The following is a 14,011-nucleotide window of genomic DNA, read 5'->3' as shown; positions in this document are numbered from 1 at the left end:
TTTTCTAGATGCCGGACCAAGGATTTAGAAATACATAACTTATCACTTTGCATGCAAGATACTAGGAAAGAATTGTTATAGTTAGAATTATCAAGTTATGAACCTGTGGGGAACACGTAAAGCCTAGTTACTTTCATTAATTGATTAAACTCCAACATTTGAATCTGTTAGTTGTCTCTTTCAATTTCGCTAGTTATTTTCGTTTATTTATAAATAGAAAATCCCCCTTTTATCATTTTTGCTTTACAAGGAAGTAATTGACTGAACAATAGGAATAATAGATTGAAGTTAAGTCTAAACTATTTTCCTCGTGGGAACGATCCCAACCTCACTAGTTGGGTTATTTACTTGACACGACCGCTTTACTTCTTATTTGAGAAGTAAGTTTGAGCGTATCAGTCTTCCTAGAAATATGGTTCAACACATTATTGTCGACCCATTGCCTAATGAATCCATAAACCCCTTACAGTGGTAAATACTGGTTTATAAATTTTTTTAACATAAAGCAGATCTTTCATTTTCCCCTTCCAAATTGCATAATTAACACCATTCAAAGTAACAATTCTACTTGTGTTGGCTTCCATCGTTATCGCCAAAAAAATTGTTATCGCAAATCAAAGTAAATCTTTTCTGATGTGAAAGTTCAAACTGTGCTGCAACCACGGAGCATACTCAGATAAAACCTTAGTTATGATAACAAACACAAAAATATATATGGTAAAAGCAATGGAAATAAAATGGAAAAATAAGGATACCAAAAATTTTACGTGGAAACCCTTCTAAATAAGGGAAAAACCACGGACCAAGAGGAGCAACTGATATCACTATAGTAAGGAATTTTACACTGTGTAATCACGAATACTCAAAATGACTACTACACACTCAAAAGGAACAACAATCTATGGTTTCCACCTCATTAAAATATCACTCACACTCTATTTTTTTCTCCAGACTATTTTTCTCGTATAATCTATGGAATACCTCATTTGCTCTCAAAATGAATTTTCTATCTTACTTGGTGTATTCTACAACTGAACAAGAATGCTTTATTTATAGAAGGAGAAAATCATGCCTATCACTAATGACATAGCTAAATATAACAAACTCAAAAAAAGGTTGCAAATTTTATCAATTTGCCAACCACCAAATCCTTTATTTTCAACTCTAATTACTATTCCTTTTTAACAATTACTTGTAACATTTGAATAGCAAAAGTTGACCAAAATATGAGATGGATTCAACAGATACGTTGTCTATATACGGAGCTATTTGAGCAAAGACATGATAACATATACATAACAGAGGATTAGCGTCACCCGCCTGTTTTAATAGCTTTATTTCCAAGAAAGGACCAAAATAACGCAGCAAATACATCTTAGTTTAAAAAATCAATTTCAAAGAAAGTAAACTTGTCCTATATTAACACAAGCATACAATTTTATACTTACGTCAATATAGTGGTTACCATATTTTCAACACACCAATATTGAGGAACATCTCATCTTCCATACCTACTGATTAGTTCTTAACTACAAGTATATATGTTACAAAATAAAGAAAAAATTATCTTACAGGCAGATTGAAACTGATATTTTTTTATAATCTACAAAATTTTCTTGACTAATAACACTTTGAGTTTTCGTAGGTGATCTCATTCCAAATTCAAATAGACTTTAGCAATTTTTACATTCTAGTTTTGCTTTTATGACTGGAATTTCTTTTCCCATATGCTAAATCAAGGTTCAGATATTCTGTTGATTTTATTTCTCAAAGGTGAGTCCATAATTTTTATATTAGTAGTAGTCGAAACAACCTAAGCATTTCCATTCTCTACAAGATGGTTATACACATCATTTTTTGTATCATACACGACACAACTCCCAAAACTCCTAAACGGTGAGCAACCCTGCCCTACGCCTTCTACCAAATTCATCTCTATATACACGAGTTCAAATCTCCAAAACAAAACTCTCCAGGGTCGTTTGGTATAAAGATTAATAATGGAGGGATTAGTAATTATGGAATCGTTTGGTATAAAATAATTAATAATGGAGGGATTAGTAATTATGGAATTAATAACGCAAGAATTAATAGTGCAACACGATTTATTTTTATCCAAAGTTTGTTCATTATTTCCCAACTCATCTTGTGTTTGGATTAAAACTTTTTTTAAAATTTTCAATTATTCCCTTGAATTAGTTGGGTAAGGTAAATAATTACACGATGAATATTATTTTTTATGGCCTTTTAACTAGCTTTGATAAAAACAAATTTGTCATTATGTTTACCATTTTTCACTTAAATTATTTGAGGATGAATAATTTTATCTTAGTAAATCAATCACTTAGAAAATGTCAAGTTTCAACTTATAAAAGATGTAAATCTAAAAAAGCCACGAAACATCACCCTAAAAAAATGCTTGTATGAACAACCGCGAATTATGAAAAGACGAATATATCCCAATAAAGAAGAACAAATAGAAGGGTATATTCGTCTTTTCATGCCTTGTGTTGTTGATTAGCTCATAGGCGGAGCTTTGCAACTTCTTCACATGTACACAACTGTCCCAAATTGGGTACACTCCTACAAACAAAACAGCATTCTACCTGGGTTTAATCGGATTTATTTGGCGGTGCTCCGGTATGTATCTTCTTCCATTGTTAAATTTGTTTACTCTGAGTCCTTTTGCTGGTTTGATTTAGATTTCTTCTGTGTGTTTCAATTTTGCTGCTGCATCGGCATTCAGTGTCGGATCTGTTTGTCTGTGTGAGTTACGCCTGAAAAATCTTCTTATTTTGCCCCTTTTCAATCGATTTGCTGTTTTATTTGTGTGTTTAGTCTTCCATTTGAGTTGGACTGTGTCAATTGAGTATTGCCGTGGTATGATTACAGCTTTTCCCCTTTTTTTCTTCTCCGGGATTACTTGTCAATGAACTGTTTATTGACAACAAGATGCACTTGAACAATTTTAATTAACCCTCTATATGTGCAAGCAACTGTGTTAATGAATTGGTGCGAGCTAACTTTTCCACATTTGTGATGCATCATGCTTCAGCTACAACTACTTATATATAAAAAAAATATGTTTGTGACATTTTTCGTGCCATTTTTCTGGTTAAAGGAGAACGAACAATTCTGGCTTATACATTGAAATAAAGGAATTGATGACTGATCAACGGCATGTTGGGCTTTGTGGAGGCTTGTGAGCCGGCCCGACCCATTACTGAAACCCTAGGTTAACTATTTGGTTTTCCTATAAATATGATCCTTGTATTTGTAATTCTAAAGCAGCACAAGTGAAATAAAAATCCTCCTGTTACAGTCGTGGAGTAGGGAAACCGAACCACGTTAAATTCTTGTGTGTCCCGTTTGTGTTCCGTTTCTCTTTTCTCTAGATTATTTGTGTGTGTTGTGTGTTTAATTCCCAACAATTGGTATCAGAGCGAGGTTTCAACAACACTGTAACACAAATTGTGAGAAATTGTCACCTAGGGTTCTTGTGTGAAGAACTGTGTGCAGGAAGGAGTGTGCCGCCGCCGTTCGCAAGCTACAGCCGTGCAAGACGCCGTTAAGGGAATTGCCGAAGGTGTGTGCGATTTTTTTTGTGGTGCAATATTTCTGACGAAATTACCAAGATCTGAAATTAGTTGTACCGAGTATCTCATTTAGTCCTTTGAGATGACAGAAGATGGGAAGTTCCGAATTGAGAAGTTCGATGGTACAGATTTCAGTTGGTGGAAGATGCAGATTGAAGATTTGCTGGTTCAGAAAGATTTGGACGTAGTGTTGGGTGACAAGCAAGGAAAATTGTCTGATGCAGAGTGGGCAGTTTTGGATCGGAAAGCTATGTCAGTTATCCGACTCTCGTTGACCAAGAATGTTGCGTTCAACATTCTTAAGGAGAAGACAGCGAAAGGCATCTTGGAAGCCTTGTCTAACATGTACGAGAAGCCATCTGCAGCAAACAAAATTTTTCTGATTAGAGAGTTGGTGAACACAAAGATGAAGGAAGGCAGTTCAGTTACCGAGCACATCAACTCATTGAATTCGATCTTAGCCAGACTTTTGTCAGTTGGCATTAAGTTCGATGATGAAGTTCAAGCTTTACTACTGTTATCATCATTGCCTGACAGTTGGTCCGGAACGGTTACAGCAGTTGCCAGTTCAGTGGGACCTAATGGATTCACCTTTGAGAAGATTCGTGATCTCGTTCTTGGCGAGGATGTCAGAAGAAGGAGTTCTGGAGAATCATCAGGTGATATGCTAAACGTCGTCAGAGGCAGAGGAAATAACAGAGGTAGTGGGAGCAGGAACCGAAGAAGGAGTCAGTCAAAGGCTCGGGATGGCTCAGGTGTAACATGTTGGAACTGCAAGGAGGTGGGGCATTTCAGGAATCAATGCCAGAAAGACAAACAAGTCAACATTGCAGAAGACAGCGTCAACGAGGATTTGTTTATCTGTTGCGCGGAGAGCAATGTGGATTCCTGGGTCATGGATTCTGGTGCTTCTTTTCACGCTACCCACAGCAGTGAAGCATTGCAGAATCTGGTTATTGGAGACTTTGGAAAGGTAAGGCTTGCAGACGATAGAGCTCTTGATGTTACGGGCATGGGTGACATGGTGCTGAAGACGCCAGTCGGTTTCTGGACCTTGAAGGATGTCAGAGTTGTTCCAAGCTTGACGAAAAGTTTGATTTCTGTTAGGCAGTTGGATGAACAGGGACATCATGTGAAGTTCGGAAATGGGCAGTGGAAGGTCGTGAGGGGCAATCTTGTCATGGCTCGTGGAACAAAAAGAGGATCGTTGTATATTGTCGGATTACCGTCTGAGGGAGTGACCGTCCCAGTTCAGAAGAAAAACAAAGTCCGGTTCACAGAATCTCGTGGGCAGAAGAAGGTTGTCTTTGCAAGAAAGAAACCCAGAGCCACAGGTCAGATTCAGGATGAACGAGCAAGGAAAGGTTCAGGAAGACCAGTCAGAGGCGTTTGTGGCAGTGGGAGCACCGGCCGTGCTTCAGCCAAGGCTCCTAGAAGACAGTGGGTCAAGAGAACCAGTATTCCAGCTGTTGATACGTCTCCAGAAAATTTCTTGCTGAGTATGGAGAGTGTTTGTTCTCAGGGAGTTCTAGGATCCGGCAGTTCGTGTCTCAAGTGGGAGCCGGTAGGGACCGAGGACGAGTCAAGGGCAGTTTCAGCCGTGACTGATGTGTTGAAGCTTCGGGGAGCTTCAACGGGCCTTTCAGTTGACTGATGAGAAGGCCGCTGTAGCAGGAGAGAGTTGAAAAAGATTACTAGACATACAAGTGTTCTAAGTGGATGACAGTTGAAATTCTTCAAGCCTCCAAGTGGGAGATTGTTGGGCTTTGTGGAGGCTTGTGAGCCGGCCCGACCCATTACTGAAACCCTAGGTTAACCATTTGGCTTTCCTATAAATATGATCCTTGTATTTGTAATTCCAGAGTAGCACAAGTGAAATAAAATCCTCCTGTTACAGTCGTGGAGTAGGGAAACCGAACCACGTTAAATTCTTGTGTGTCCCGTTTGTGTTCCGTTTCTCTTTTCTCTAGATTATTTGTGTGTGTTGTGTGTTTAATTCCCAACACGGCACCGGGCATGGGATACACAGGCAGGAGAGCCAATTTGACCACTCTGACCAAATGAGCGAAATTTAAGAAGCTCATCTACCTCAATCTAGCATCTATTGAAGATGAAACAATATATATCCCGGCCATTCCTTCACTGTCATCTACAGTGAGTTAAAAGAATGGCAGGATTCTACTTTAAAATTGATAGTATCTGCAAATCACCCTTACTTTTGCCATTTTAATCAACTTCAATATCTACGTAATACAGAGGTCAATCAGTTACTTGTTTAATTTGTTTTTCTTCATGAATTTGATTTTATTTCTCACCCAAATATAACCACTTTTCCCATGACTTCTCCTCTGTCTACTTCATTTCGTTTGACCTCAATATCAGAAACATTGGTTATTTTACGCGGATCTATACAATGAAACATCAAGAACCATTTTTCTCATTTCATGGCCAGTTATTACAATGTAGCTGATGACATATGAATATACCATGACTTGTTTTTGTTGTTATTTTGCTCACAGGTGCCGTTTTGAGCTTGACTCACACATAACAGTGGTACGCTAACAGCCACGGTCTCGGAAATGTTGGCTGAAAAACTACTATCCATGACAGCTGAAAAAGTATATCGAATTGTCATTTTCAACGTGCACACATATATAAGCACTACAACTAAACAAGCTTCTCTCCGTACTTTCTCCTTACATTACATATGATTCTCGTCCATCGATGCTAGTTGCCTATATCAACTGCCAGTTTGCTCATAAGCTTTGCAGACTTTAGCTACAAAAGCCATTATTCCCAAAAGCTTGGCACTCTGATTGTCTCATCCTGGCCTGAAAAGAAGCCCTCAACATCTATGCTCCTCAGCGAGGGAACTAACAAGCAAAAATTCGAACCACCCACTCATAGGAAGAAACAGTAACACACATTATGCATTTTTAAACTACTGGTTCCATAATTTGTTTGTTCTCTTGCAATACCACATAGAAAAACCAAAGTTGGGTGCGGCCAAAATTCAATCACATGGTTTGACATGTATAGCTGGATTTTGATTGCCCATACCGTCTTATAATCAACCGCCTCAATGAAGTTTCTCCCTTTTTTGTGCAAATGACAGCTCTATGTCTATGGTGTAGAATGTGCAGTTGTTTGTGAATTTGTTGTTGCACTTTTCTCTGATACAGGTCAGTTTTTTTTTTCCAGGAAAGCAGTCTCTGTGTGCGCGAGCTCCTTCAGAGAATTGCGCGGTGGTGACCGACGGAAATAAGTTGTGTTGCTGTCGCCGAAGGAAGAAATTACAAACATGGCGATACCACTAAGGGCAATGGGAGAGTTATTGAAGTACTGATTTAACAGCTGGAAGCTCCTAGAAAAGCTCTTACTCACTCTTGTTGTCCTGATTCAGCTTCTAATTACCAGCTCTCAACTTAGCTATTTCTAGTTATTTCTTCGTGACTTACCCTGACATTGACTATCGCAAGCTAACATACCTCTCTGCTGCAGATGTAAGTACGGAAAAACTTGTTAGAGTTGCTGTCCTCAGCACGGCCTCTACAAGTGCCTCATCCATGATGCGGCAATACTCGATGAAAAGGTACAGACTAGTATTTAACTTATATGCATCTACTTCACATTGTTGTATTTTCTCCTTCCGTCCCAAAGTAGTTGTGGCTTTTGGGGTTTCGACAGTCAATTTGACTTATATTTGGAGCTAAATTGGATTGGAATAATTTAATTTTTTGAAATTGAAATTTAGATATTCATAAGATATACATACAATACTATAAGTTGCAATTCAACTTATATCAATGTGGTGAAGACATATCTTTCAATTGTTGGTCAAAGTTCATATATTTCACAATAAAGAAGTGGACAGTGACGAGTATTTCGGGATGTTGGGAGTAACTATCAAAGTATCTATATAAGCATATAATATAGAGTGTATACAAGTAAATATTTCAATAAAAATTAAGACAAATCCACCTAGTGATGGCACCGGTCAGATATTGACCTCTGCCTCGTATGTTAATGTTCAAAAAATGGATAAAAAGGATAAATGACCCCTCGAGAATAGGTTGTAAAGGAATGCCCATAAAGTTAAAGCATGTAATAAGTTTTTCTGGATACGTTTGGGAGGGTAATTTTGTGTATTTCTTCAAATATTAATTACGTGAAGGAAGGGAAATGACAATTTAACCTTTTGAAATAGAGGGTAATCCCTTTTACTCTTTAAGGTCTTTAAAAATGTATATATAACTACATGAATGCTCAAAGTATACTTTGACCACTAAATTTCAATAGACTCCTCCACTTTACGGAGTAACTAGCTATAGAGAAGTAAGCAAAGCATAAAATATGAACTTCGGAGAACTCCTTGCAATTACTGTATGAATTGCTCATATAAGCAAGTTCCCAAAAATTACGAAATGTATTAATCGAAAAAGTTTCTTTGGTATGGCTAGTCTAGTTCGGCAGTTGCATCTTATCCCATATGTATGTCCATTTTGTTTCTTTTTTTGGGAGTCCTAGAACATCTAAGTACTTGTTTCAAATAGTGAAGATTCCAGTTAGCCATTGCATATGACACTTAATTTTCCTTTGGTAATAGGCGTAATTGCGCATTTCATTGGCACTAGATTGTCAAACTGATTACAATAGTTCCTATGTGGCATTGTAATGGAAGAGACTTTGAATTTGACGTAAGTGAAGGAGTTCGTGACACACTGCAACAGGAGGAGAAGATTGAGTTCTACGGAGGAACGACAAAAGAACCAAAGGTTCTTGCAGACGTTATGGAGTCTATAATGGGGGCTGCATATTTGGATTGTGGCTTTGATGTGAATGATGTCTGGGTGGTCAGTTTCTTTTTTACTATTTAAGTTTGTTCTGGCAAATGCTCTTATGAAAACACTATTTTCCTTATCCTTTCTGGATATAGAGTACCAATATATCAATCAACTATGCCTTAGTCCCAATTAGTTAGGTTGGCTATACGAATTCTCTATATCTATTCCTCTGGATTTCTATTATAACTTGAAAATGTTATTATGTGGAATCAAAGAGTTGAATCTCGCAGGCCTATTGGCTTTGAGTAAGTGCTTCTAATTTACAGCCTCAACCTTAGTGTACAAGGGGTTTTAACTGTTATTTATCGAACCTTTTTTCATTTAAAGCTAGTTATGCTTGTATACTTTGCATCAAAACTCAAGTCATAACTGGTTGGTGACTTTCGCTGCAATCTAAGTGATGTCTGAGTAGTCATTATGTATGCTTGTTGATTTGTAGAGGCAAAACTTTTTTCCTCTGGTAATGTTTTTAACATGATATTCTCTAATTGTTGAATGAAATGATTAAAAGGTATTCCTAAAACAAAATTTTCACTGTGATTTTTTTGGTAATTTATTGAAAGTTCTCTTGAAATTAAATTTTGTGCTTGTCCTAAGAATGTCACTTTTAAGCACATGTAATTTTTGCTAGCTTTTCTGGCACAAGCTTATCTATGTAATAGAGTCCATGTTGGACATTGCACAATTTTAATTTTGACACTTCAGATTAGTGCTTCCACATATAATATTTTACCTTGTAGAAAAAAGTAATGCACGTGTGTGAGTGAGAGGTCGCTGTTTGAAATTTGAATTTGTTTTACATGAAGAATAATCTCATATTTGGGTCGTCTCATTAAAAATAAATTTGGGAAGGGAAGAATGATAGAAGTCCAGAATCTCATCATCGTAGAGAGCTATTTTAACTGAAACAATCATCTTGGTTCTGATAAAACATACAAGCACCTATTAATAGTAATTTTTATGCTGGGTTAAGGCACAAAAACAACTAAGTTGAGATTAAATTTAAATGACATAATATTTCTCCTCTTAGTGGCAATAATTCTCTGTCGGGGTTAATATCTCCTCGAAAAGTAGGCTACATTTGCTTCATTTACATACACCAACTACAAAAAAGCACATCGAGATTCTATTTTGGACATTCCTTGTATATTTGATTCCAACTTTTATCCAAATCATTTTATTCCCTTTTTTCCATCTTAGATAAAGCAACCAAACATATACAATGAAATGACATAAATTGATTAGTTTCAATTATTGATTAAAAAACTTTGCAATGAGTTGAGTATAAATTTACAACGAGGGACGTGACCTTCAACCTATGGGCCAGTGTAGGAATAGCTCCCACACCCTTCCCAGCCTGAAGTTTCACAAACCTCTTTTATCATCCTAAGACTCTAAAAGATATGGAAAAAAAACTAGGACTTATGAAAATATTTTTGAATTTTAACCATCTGAGTTCCTCCGTAACACCAATTGAAACTTTGTTGTAAAAGGTCACTCAAATTCTTTCTTTTATTCCAATCTTTTAATGGTGCGGTGTGAAGCATAGGTTATTCATTATTACTTGAGAAATGTGTGGAGTGGTCCTTTAGCTTCACATGCATCTGAGAGAAGAGGTAAACTCTAGATTACAATGGAACACTACTCAAAGTACCTGTAGGAGTGCAACGATAGTAACAAATGAGTGTCACAACAAGGCGGTCAAATTCGGGTGAAGTTCCTTCTTCTAGAAAAGGGGAAAGCAAAGGTCGTAAGTATATTTTAGGTAAATCTTATTCTATTTAACAGAATAACAAAATGATACTCAATCCAAAATGTTTAAGTAAACATCATAAGTGAGAAGAATAAAAACCTTGAAAATCTATAGAAGAGCGTTTTCACGATGATTAGGATTGCAGAGAACAAACTCAAGTTGTTCAGCATATTGCATTTTGTGATCCTTATTGGGTGGTGCTCCGGCGCTGAAAGAAAATGATGACATACCACCTCCTCCTTTGAAGCTGTTGACACCAATGGAGAAAGATTGAGGTAAGTTTGTCATTCTAAAGCCTCAATTGAATGTTTTTATCTTGTTCGTCCTTTCGCTTACCCTACTTGATTTTTTCTTATTTTTCTTTTGTTACCTAACTGCACAAAGACAAAATTCACCTTGGATTATTTTGATAAATAAAATTTACCGTTTTATTTAAAACCGCGGCACCATCAATGACTAAAGCATGCCATTCACGTGTTAATGCCATCTAGGAGCATTTCATAGTATTTTTCACGATTGATTTGGTCTTTAGTTTTTTTCGAAATAAAACCAGGTGCATGTAAGGAAGCACAATACCTTTTGGAACCAGTTACACATAAGGACACACTCATTATGTCTAGAACTTTTCACAATTTTTGGTGCAGTTTGAGAAGAAAACACCAGAACTTTTGGATGTTGTAAGAATAGTTAGAGATGAGCTTCACTGGATTTAAATTTTTTTTAAAAAAACAAAATAAACACTAGAATATATTTCACTAAATTGTCTTAGATATTTAAAGAATTAGTAATTTATAATATTAGTGGGACCATATATTTATACATGGATCACTGACCGAAGTCGGGACCGGAGAAAAATATTATCTTACAGAGTTTATTAATAATCGAGTATTAATTTGAAGAGGCTTTATGTATCGACATTTCTTGTTCATAAGTGCATTGGTCTAAAGCAAGAATAATGTTTTCGACTTTTATATTGAAAAGAACATTAAGAAACATGTTAGATACTCTAGAGCATTTTCGAGCAAATTTGTTTTAAGTGCATGAGTCCAAGCATGGGTAGGGCTACTGTTGATATGATGATATGTACAAATTACATTAGAAAATGACTAGTAAATTTTATTATGATTGCCCTCATTGATTATGTCAAATCTAATCTGTTTCATAGAAAACAATAGGAAAACTATCATTTTAATTAGATTTTATGGCAAAGAAATTAAACTCCAAGTCAATCTAAAAAAAAAGAATATATCATTCATGATTCAACACAATCTCGCAAATCTTCCCTTTTTGTCTTCAATTACATTAGAAAATAACTTAAAAATTTCATTAATGATTCTCTTCGTTGATTATTAACAAATTCCATTATTAAAAAGTGTAGTTTCTTTATAATAGATCAAAGATCAAATCTAATCACAATTAATAGAAAAATAATATGAAAACTGTTATTATTTTAATTAGGTTTTATTTCGAAAAATCTAAAGACCAAATCAATCTTGCAAATAACTATGAAATGTTCCTAGTTGGCATTAACACATGTTTTGTTCATTGATGGTGCCACAATTTTGAATAAAATGGTGAATTACATTTATCAAAATAATTCAATGATGAATTTTGTCTTTTTCCGTTCAGGGAAAAAGAAAAAGGAGAGAAACTAAAGTTGGGAAAGTGAAAGGACAAAAAAGATAATAACATTCAATTGAGGCTTTAGAATGACAAACTTACCTCGATCTTTCTCCGTCGGTGTTGGCAGCTTCGGAGGAGAAGGTGGTATGTCGTCATTGTCTTGCAGTGCCGGAGCACCCCTGAATAAGGATCACAAAATGTGATATGTTGAACAATTTGTGTTTGTTCTCTATGACCCTAATATTCGTGAAAACGCTCTTCTAAAGCTTTTCAAGCTTATTCTTCTTACTTTGACATTTTAGATTGAGTATTATTTTGTTGTTCTGCTAAATAGAATTAAGATTTACCTAAATATATTTATTGCCTTTGTTTTCCTTTTCCAGAAAGAATGAATTGTTCCCCGATTTGACCCCCTTGTTATGACACTCATTTGGTACTATCGTTGCACTTCCACATATATTTTGAGAAGTGTTTCATTGTAATTCTAGAATTTATCTCATCTCTCATATGCACATGAAACTAAAGTACTACCACACTGGTTATCTACTCTACACCATTAAAAGTTCAAGAATAAAATGGAACATTTAAATGACCTTTTATAGAAAAGCTATCAAGAAAACTTCTTCATGGTTTCTCGATTGGGGTTATTGAAAATTCCAAATGCTTAAAATTGAAATCTCGTAGAAGTCCTAGCTTTCTTCACCTCTTGTAGACTCTTAGGATGATTAAAGAGCAGGGGCGGAGCCACCTTGTCCCTTGGGTGTCGAAAAATTATACGATATATACACATAACATTTTGACTTATACACATAACATTTTGACTTATATTGATATATATGGTATTTTGGACACCTTGAAATAACAAAGTAACTCGCAATGGAGATGACTAGAGCTGTCACAAGCCCACTTGCTGCCCTAGTTCGATTTTTCGCATGAGCATTTCCATTTTTCTCTTACTATTTTGCCTTCTTGAAGTTTTTAAGTAAATAAACATGCGTAAGTTTAAAATAAATGTTTAGTAGCTACTGTCATTTTGTCTTGAGTGACCCAAGTTTGAATCTCACCTCCAATAAAAAATTTTGTTTCAATTAAAATTGAATAATTTTTTTAAATTTTAATACATTTTCCTTGTGGAAGAAGATTTCCTTATATTTTAATACATTTTCCTTTTGGAATAAGGTTTTAGGTTTAAAAAAATCCTATAAATTTTATAACCTTTTCCTTGTGGAATAGTATGTACTTATATTTTAATACCTTTTTGCTTTGTGGAATTAGATTTTCTTTAATTTTAGTTTATTTTCCTTTTAGAATAATGTGTAGAGACCCATTTACCCAAATTATGTCATAATATTATTAAAAATAGAATCTCTATAAATCATCGTTTATTTTTTTTTTTTAGAAAATACTATTCAATGTTTGGACCTCCTTCATAAGAGGGGGAAATTTCATTGTTTATGTTGGATTACTTTATCATTGTTTGGAATAAAATGACTTGGGGTAATTATTGGAAACAAAAATATAGGAAAATCTCAAAATAGAATTCCGATTCGCTTTTGCATATTTGTTTTGATGTAGATGGAGCCAAAACCCCTCTTCGATGAAACATCAACCCAAAAAAGGAAAATGTCACCTCTAGGGGTGTGTTTGCTATGATGGAAAATGTTTTCTATGGAAAATGTTTTCCTAGAAAATGTTTTCTTGGAAAACAAGTATATTTTGAATTTATTTTCTCATGTTTGGTTGGTGAGTAGAAAATATTTTTCGGAAATGATTTTTAGTGTTTGATTTATGAGTGAAAAATATTTTTGAGGAACATCTTTTATTTTTTTCTAGAGTAGAAAATAATTTATGAAATTGAAAAATATTTTTTAAAAACAATTTTTTTTTTGGGTGGTGTGGTGGGGGTGGGGGTAGTGAGGGGAGACAGGAGGAGGGGGTAGGAGTGAAAAAATAAAAATTTGAAGTTGATAGTATTTTTAAAAAGCAAAATTAATTTTTTTGGGGGGTTGGTGGGGCTGATAGGGTGTAACGACCTGTTTAGTCGTTTTAAGCAGCAGATTTTATTTCTGGAAGAACTGTCTGAGTCGACGGAACCCACGACGGACCGTCATGGGCATGACGGGCCGTCGAGGGGGTCTCGTTCCAAAACACTTAGAATTCTGAAATTTGGGTACTGAAATCGACTCTCTGAACTT

The 14,011-nt window shown here is 35.5% G+C and overlaps 1 long non-coding RNA gene across 2 annotated transcripts; it reads left to right on the top strand.

The window, feature by feature from the left end:
* Window positions 1-2,493: 2,493 nt before the first annotated feature.
* On the top strand, window positions 2,494-12,138 carry LOC107012312. 2 transcript variants are annotated; one of them, XR_001456016.2, is made up of 5 exons: window positions 2,494-2,640; window positions 6,116-6,512; window positions 6,798-7,188; window positions 8,203-10,468; window positions 11,823-12,138. It is a non-coding gene; the product is annotated as an uncharacterized LOC107012312 (long non-coding RNA). The 2 variants fall into 2 exon arrangements; XR_001456015.2 differs by having other exon boundaries at window positions 6,116-6,214; window positions 11,823-12,137.
* The last annotated feature ends 1,873 nt before the right edge of the window (window positions 12,139-14,011 follow it).

Source organism: Solanum pennellii, chromosome 3, assembly GCF_001406875.1.
Source record: "Solanum pennellii chromosome 3, SPENNV200".
Taxonomy (NCBI): domain Eukaryota; kingdom Viridiplantae; phylum Streptophyta; class Magnoliopsida; order Solanales; family Solanaceae; genus Solanum; species Solanum pennellii.
The sequence above is the reverse complement of the archived record's forward strand: the minus strand, read 5'-3'. Positions and strand labels throughout refer to the sequence as shown.